Source organism: Trachemys scripta, chromosome 2 (assembly GCF_013100865.1).
Source record: "Trachemys scripta elegans isolate TJP31775 chromosome 2, CAS_Tse_1.0, whole genome shotgun sequence".
Classification (NCBI taxonomy): Eukaryota; Metazoa; Chordata; order Testudines; family Emydidae; genus Trachemys; species Trachemys scripta.
The window spans coordinates 125,128,762-125,137,017 of NC_048299.1; the positions used below are offsets into that span (position 1 = coordinate 125,128,762).

General features: G+C 44.1%; 1 protein-coding gene across 2 annotated transcripts in view; it reads right to left on the reverse strand.

The window, feature by feature from the left end:
* The window catches only part of SEMA5A (semaphorin 5A), a 635,888-nt gene extending 630,767 nt beyond the window's left edge, over positions 1–5,121 (reverse strand). For both annotated transcript variants that reach the window (XM_034761526.1, XM_034761524.1), the window contains exon 1: positions 4,424–5,121. The gene's annotated coding sequence lies outside the window, so the exon portion shown is untranslated. The remainder of the gene's footprint in view (positions 1–4,423) is intronic.
* Positions 5,122–8,256: the final 3,135 nt, after the last annotated feature.

Consider the following 8,256-nt stretch of genomic DNA (forward strand, 5'->3'; position numbering starts at 1 on the left):
CCTGTCTTTTGCAGGTTATTTATGCAATGCTGCAGGCTAGAAATTAAAACTAGCCTACCATGAACAGCTGACAAAAGGTGTATGTCACAGAGGGCTCAGTCTGAAATATGTTTGGATATGGTTGATAAAACACTCATTCTTTTAAGTCAGTTATAGTTTACAAAGACAAATTAGAAAGATAAAATGTGTATGTTCTGTATTTTACAACTTGGTGTCAAGAAGGAATGTGAAGTATAAGCCAGAGAAGAAGAGGGAGAAAGCGACTGATTAAGCCAAATTAGACAATACTTTGATGAAACTGAGCACTGACAGAAATTCAAATTATATATTTCTACATATATTTTATGGAAAAAATATAAGAACTTCCTCAGTGATTCTTATTTTTAATTCTCATACCAATTTATCTCAGTAACTATGGCAACGGTTTCAGGAAAAATTGGTCAAAATATAACAATCAAGATGATATATCATAATTTTACATGTGTTATAATCAAGCTTCTTTTAAAAAAATAAAATAATATTATACTATATAATAAATATGTACATATTTGGTACACTGAAACTCTTATCACAAAGTATTGATTAGTAGATATTGCTTCAGTCTAATTCATTTGATCGCAGACCACACATATATACTATGGGTGTAAATTAATGATACTCAGACCTCAGTGGTTCAGGAGCCAAATTAGTGATCAACATTACCGAAAAGAGCCACAGTTGTGTGAATTCATTGTTTCATTTACTATAGTACTATATATTCATTTATATTCATATTTAAACAGTATGATGGGAAATGTGTATGTGTGTGTGGATATATATATATAAAATTCTCACAGCAAAATGACTGACCAAGTATTATTATTTTATCAACTGCAATTGATTAATAACATAGAAAAAAAATCCTATTTGGTTAATAACTTAGATTGTTAATAATTAAATCACGCAGTATTTTAATATCATGTGATGCAAAGAGCCACACATTAAAGAGCCACTTGCAGCTCGCAAGCCTCAGTCTGACTATCACTGGTGTAATTCATCCAGTGCAAATCAGCATAGCGCCTCTGATGTTAGCTTTAAGCATGGGCGTAACCTCATTTCCATCAATGGAACTGTTCTCTCAGGCTTAAAGTTAACCTTGTATGTAGTATGAGGGACAATCTTCACTCACTGAAATATTTTGCTTTCCACAATCAACTCTCTGTACAACTTGTTATGAGTGATGTACCTGAATACTTGGATGCTAATATCTAAACTGTATTGTTAAATTTATTCACCTAAATTTGGGTTATTGCAGATTATGTACTATATGTATCTTATGACTTTTAAAACAAACCTTGTATTTGTGGATAATCTAAGCACTGTACCCAGAAGTACAGATACTCTTTTCTTAACCTGAGTATTATATATATTTTTAACATTAGCTGTAACAATATTTGATGGATTAGAATCCAGTTGAAGATCTGACCTTGTATATCCAAGCAATTCTCCAATTCCATCTGTTGAATCCCTTACTGTAATTAGTTTCTAACTGATGATGTGGAGTTGCTAAGATGTTTTTGTTGTATTCTTTGCAACTTATATTTTGTATATTTTATTTAATAAGAAGCCAGGTTTTCTTTTACATTATTACTTAATTCCAACATCCTGATAACACAAAACACAATAATATAATTCTATATGAGAGTAATAACAGACGTAAAACCCTGTTATTACCCCATTTGGTTAAATATCTGATTAAACAAGCTTAAAACTATAGCTGTTATGCAACTACAATGGTACATATTTGTGACAGTACAGATCTCTATGACTGCAAATTAGCTCAATTAACTTGACATAGCCAAGGTTTTTGACTTTAAAAGGTACATAGAAAACTGCTACTTGCACATATTTTAGCAGACTGATAATGGAAGAAGATTTAAAACATGGTGTAGACCGTTGATATTAATACATTCAGTGAAAACTTCCTAAAGGAAAAGTATAACTTAATGGCAAGAGTTTACATTTTCTATTTCTGAACTATCTCTTGGACAGAAAAGTAAACTACCACCCATAAGAGCAAAGTCTCTGCTCTCTGTGGGAGTTTACACAGCTATTCACCACTAACATGAGAAATGAGGTGATGCTATTAGAAAATGTAATAAAAATATGTTATCACCATCTACCCTAAAGAACACAGAAATTTGTCAAAATCTTTCATTTTACCCATGCAAGGACTGAGAAATACTCTAGCTGCTAGAGTTAAAATTGAAGTCCCATTTCCTTTATAAATCATGTTTTTACAGAGCTTTTAACTGGGCTAAAAATTTTTGCTTCAGGCTGGAGTCTGGCGTACAAGAAATCAGTCCAAGAATGTTTAGTGTTTGCTTTGCTTTACAAAATGTTGTTTATTTAAAAAAAATCTGTTCAACTATTTTTAACTATGTAAGTGTGCTCCTACAATCCTAAAAATAGCTACTGCTGCTTTTTTCAGTTGTAACCTTGCAGGCTCCATACTGCCTTTGAATATCTATCTATCCATCCATCCCTGAGCTGTTTACTGAATGAGCACGAACATTGCTTTTTTTTCAATGAAAAATGTCAAAGATTTTTAATATGTGAACTTGGTGCGCATGCTTGGCATCCAGACTGAAATGAGAAACCATAACGGCTACCATCTCTCAGGATAATAATCCATGCAATAAGAAGGATTTACACAGCAGACCATGATGTCCCGTTCACTGTATTATGGAACATTAACTCAAAATGTACTCTTTAAAAGGTGTCAAAATACAGGTTTATACAACAGACCAAAACTACTGTTGTTTATCAAATTAAATAATAGGTGCAGTACAAGTATATTAAAATTCATACACAGCAGCAACTAGTATTATTTGTAGATGTCCAAGTATACTTTTGTATAATATCCATTTGTATAATATCCAGTAACTTTCCATGACAGCTTCCCTTGCCCTCCACCCATTTATTTTTTACTTTCATGAAAAGATATACAATACACTGAAATAACAATAAAGCTGTGACAAAAAAATCCCAAGGTATTTTCTATATGTATATGTATTCTAGTCCAACCTGAGGCAGATGAAGGTGTTTACTTCAGGATCATTTACCTTAATCAATTAAATAACCAAAACGTAAAATGCAGCAGAAGGTTGGGGTGGGACGTTTTGAATGTACTTGGAGAGGTTGAAGAGGAGAATACGATTAGTTTTTATCAGTTTTAAAGATATGGAGTTTTGCTGTTAGTTTTCATTGTCTTGGCTAAAGAGTTAACTCCTGTTTTGTAACAGCACTAAATGGACTCTCTGTCTGCCATCTCTTGTTTCTCTCCCTCTTAGGTATCTGTGCTAGATACTTAACAAGGTAGGTTCTGCTTAATGGGAACCAGTTGCGAGTTTTGCCCTCTGTCCCTCGCAATGGTGACCCCAGACCGCTCACTGATTTCTCTAAAAAGTGGCTGGAGCATCCAGCCACCTCGAGCGGAGCCCTCGCTTCCAGCGCCCCCTACCGGTAACAGACCGCTATGGCAAAGAGTAAAGTCAGGCTCCCCACTCCAGAAACAAAATCACCAACACAACCTGGAGCAGGTAAAGAAAAGGGCAACAGTGCACACTCACAGAAAACACATTAGCAGGAGCTGCCTCACACCTCAGCAAAGAGCCCTGTTTGCTCTGGAACAGAGTATGTGCTCAGAACATGGATCTATGGGGGAGGGGGAAATCCGGAGCGCTACTGGGCATTGATGCAACATCCACCGACAGTTTTTCTGCCACTCTCCCCCTACTAGCCCCCTCTGAAGGCCCTACAGCCCCCCTTTCCTCTGATCAGCACACGGTGCTCCCTTCACCCTATATGCTGGATCGAGACTTTCCACGAATACAACAGGAAGGGGGGTGGGGTAGAGGTTCCCTGCGTTTAGGTGCTGAGCAAATTGCAGGTGCACCCTGTGACCCAACCGTCCCCCCAAATAAGAAACTCCCATCCCTTTCTACCTCCAGGACAGCTGCAGCCTATACCACACCACAGTGAAAACATCGCACCCCCTTAAAAACAGCCCCTCATTGTGCTTGGTCTCTTAGTCAAACCAAGTTTGATACACAGCTGCTGTGCAATCAAGTCTGTCCCCACCAGCCCCTTCCCTGGCTCTTCAAATGGCAGAAGCTGGTGTCCTGCACAGGGGAGAAGAACTCGAGAGAATTGGGGGGGCTGGGTAAGGGGGCTGGGAAGATGAGTTTTAGCTTTAATGATGTTTAAGTTGCCAGCCCACCACAGTGATGTTCAGATCCCGCACGGGGGAGGGAAGCCAAGTCGCTGAAATGTTTAGTGTTCATCTCTCCCATCTCCCCCACCCCAGCACACACAGAGCAACAGTATAATTGTGGGCCACCAGAAGTTGCAACTGGTTGAGCAGCTTTCAATGTTTACTCACCGCAGTAGAGAATTCATAACCTGAGGCTGCTTCTCGGAATCGGCTCGGATCAGAGCGAGCCGACAGACCCCAAACTGAAGCACAACAAATCCCAGCACGCAGCAGAGGCAGAGTGAGGAGCGGCTCCCCAGGTGATGCGCCAGCCCGGCCGCCACTCGCCCGGGCTCAGCTAGCGCTTCAGTTCTCAGGGGGGCTCCAGGTCCGTCCGGGCGCCCCCGGGAGGGGATGGCAAGAGCCAGATGCACACCGCTGGGTCAGGCAGGGGAGAGGCGGCCCTCCGCCGGGCAGTCCCTGGGAGGAGGGTGGTGAATACGCAGGGGGTAGTTGCCTATAAATCCAGAGCCGGGGGGCAGCATGTAAAGCGAGGAGAGGAATCCCCGAGGAGGCGCCTGGTGATCCCGTAGGAGGCGAAGGAGACCCGGACACCGGCCGCTGCTCTCCCCTCGCTCGGCGGCAGCAGCAGCCGCCCTGCCTGTGTCCCGGCTTCCCGGCGGCTTCGCAGCCCAAGGGCGGGTGGGGAGCTGTGCGAGAGCGCCCCGGCCACGGGGAGTCCGGGCGAGCGGGCAGCAGGAGAGCCGTGTGCCTGTGCGAGCGTCTCTCGCCGACTCCCCCTGCAGGTCTGGCTGGGAGCGGGACTCCGCTCTGCGCGGAGCCTCCCTCCCCCGCGTGCACACGCCGCCTCTTGGGGCCAGGCAAGGAGTGAAACTAGAGTCCCGGCCGCCCGCTTCTCTCCCGCCCCCAAGCCCCCGGCGGCGCACTCCCCGCCCTGCCCCAGCGCGTCCAGTGCCAGCCGCGCGCAGCCAGCCCCGCTCACACCGATCCCCTGCAAGGCGGTGGTAGAGCGCGCACCCCTCGCTCTGCCCTTCCCCCCGCCTTCCCCAAATCCCGTGTGTGACAGGTCGCGAACCTCCCCGAGCCCGAGCTGGGCCTCCGCCCCTTATAGGCAGCGACGTGCTGTTGAAAGGCTATTTTTAGGCCTCGGGCTACTGCACTATAAATGTCCCAGAGAGAGTGAGTGGGACAGTGAGACGTGGCACTCGGGATAGACTTGCAAGCATCCTACTGCTCAGGTACGTGTGCGCTAGCGGGGTCTGCACTCTTGTTACGGTTTCGGTGCATGCCCGTTTTGTTACATGTATAAAACTAACACGGCGTGGTGTTTTTCTCTTACTCTGCATATTTTCTTGTTTTAACGTAAGACCATCGAAGTTCACTCATTGCTTTTCCACAAGCGTTGGCATGTTTCTATGAACCACAGTACAGAGTAAACCACTTCTACCGTCTGCAAGGCTGGCTGTCTCCGTTTAAAGGTGTAAAATGTTATTAAAGTTTCATATATAAAACAAAAGCATGGAACGGATCCAGCGAACAAGAGCCCTAAACTATTAGACTCAATGAAAACAACTATAATCAAAAGCTGTTTGCAATCCAAAATGGTAGGAATTCAAATCGCCTGAAACTCCACAAGTTGAAACACCACTTTGGCTTACTTATATAAGAAATTCGCTCACGGGGAAGATTAATGAATATGAAAATTCAGATTCATCGGAAATAATGTAAGATCCCAAGCTTCAGCATTTTTACTGGCTGCTTATTGATATGGAACCCAATATAAAGGTAAAAATGTTAAGGGCCAAACTCAGATTTCAGGTACATCTCTATAACAGGACAGTTTCCTTTAACTACAAGAACATATGATTTCAGAGGCATCAGCTAAGGTATTTCATATGGTGTAGCATTTTCTTCATAATTCCTTAATCTCAGACAATTATATATTTCATATAAAAAAATAATCAAATTTTAAACTTGTCACGGAAACACTCACCCAATCAGATGTCATTTTTTAAAAATAAAGTTTAATCATTTGGATTAAATTAAATTACAGATATATAAATATCCTGTATTCTATTCTGGTGCTTTCTGTAGATCTTCACCTCTTACAACAGCTTTACTTTTTAAACGCTGGAATATAGACTATTTTTTCTGAATCTTTAAAAACAAAATCACAAGTATATTAGTACATGCACATAAAAATACCAATGAAAATACCAATAGGATTGTTAATACCTAGAGTTATATTGAGTTCCCAGAGCAGCGGTTTTCAACCTTTTTCTTTCGGAGCCACACACCCGCCCCCATGCTATAAAAACTCCAGGGGTCATGGGGACGGGGGCATGGGACAGTGGAGCTCGGGACAGTTCCACATGGTGGGGTCTGGAGAGGGAGTGCAACCTCAACCCCCTGACTCACCTCAGCAGGCCACCCAGCCTGTCTGGGTTGGGGGGGGAGGGGGCAACCAAAAATTATAACTCAAAAGGTGGGGGGGGCTCAGCTCAAATTGTTTGAAAATCGCTCAGGGTGCAAGCAGGAGGTAGCTAGTGGGGCATGGTAGCTGGGACTGTGTGCAGGCAGAGAGTGTAGTGCAGGGTGGGGGTAGCTAAGGGCTGTGTGCCAGGAGTGCCCCCCCTTGCTGTCGCTGCTCCCTGAGGGCTCTGCTGGAGCCAAGTCAGGTCCCCCCACTGGCTGTATGAGCAGTCAAAGGGGCTGGGAGCTGACGAGCAGTTGCAACCCCAGGCACCAGCAGGAGATGGGGAAACACTGCAGCTGCCTGCTCCATGGCACCAGTCAGAGCAGCACCTGCCCTGCACTGCCGGGCTCCAGCTTCCCACCTCCGACCTGGCCAGGGGCGGGGCCTGGGGGGTCTACAGGAAAGTTCATCAGATAGGGATAAGCTTCTTCCATGGTCCATTGTGTTCACTGATGGGTCATCGACTTGAATACTCCATTCATAATGTGCTGGCTAGAGTGGATGTAAATTACTACAGGAGCAAACACATTTGAAATACAGGTACATAGTCAATATTCATAACTTCAGATACAAAAATGATACATGCATATAAACAGGATAATCATATTCAGCAAACCGTAACTTTTTCATTGACACATTACATGACATAGTTTGTACATGGTTTGTTGCAATTATATAACAGTGGTAGCAACAATGATCTACATGGTCATATTTTAGGTTGCAGACTAAAATGGATTAACAAGTATCTCAAACAGGTTATTAAGAAAAAGTAGAAAGCCTACAAAGAATAGAAGAAGGGGTGAATCAGCAAGGAAGGCTACCTCTTGGGGAAAAGTGTAGGGGAAAAGTGAGAACTGCCAAAAGCCAAACAGAGTTGGGTCTTGCAATGGAAACTAAAACCAATAGTAAAAGGTTCTTTAGCCAGATAAATAAAAAGAAAACAAGGAAAGAAAAAGTGGGACACCTAACCACTGAGGATGGTTGGAGGAGGGTGGGGATTAAAGATAAGGGTAGCTAATGGGAAGGAAGACATGGAAATAGAAAATATCACATCCAAGGTGGAAGCCTGTAACAGGGCACACTCACCTCATGCGAGCGTCCCCCCTCTTGACAGAGTGCATATGCCTCTCTCTCTCCCTGTGGTGTGCCTTTGGTGACTCAGCTCTCCGGCCGAGTCACACACACTCTGTGTGATGAAAGCAAAGCAAAACCCCTTCCAGGGTACAAGTCCAACAGGAGTCTCTGTCAGTGCCCCTGTAATGTCTCCCACAAGTTGTCCCTGCTCCGAGATAGAGCAGTGCCCCAAGGCTCCCTCCCTAGTGACAGTATTCACCCTCTTAGGGCCTTTCCAGGCACAACTCTCCAGCTGGGCCACTGCAGTTCAGTTCCCCCCTCTGGGGGTGCCTCAATGTCAAGGCCACTTCTCCCAGTGCCTAATGGGGGGGGGGGGGGGCAGGCCTGCTCACTACTCCGGGTCCCAGCCCAGGGACCCTGTAGATAGCAGCCATCTGCTGTGTCCCTTTAA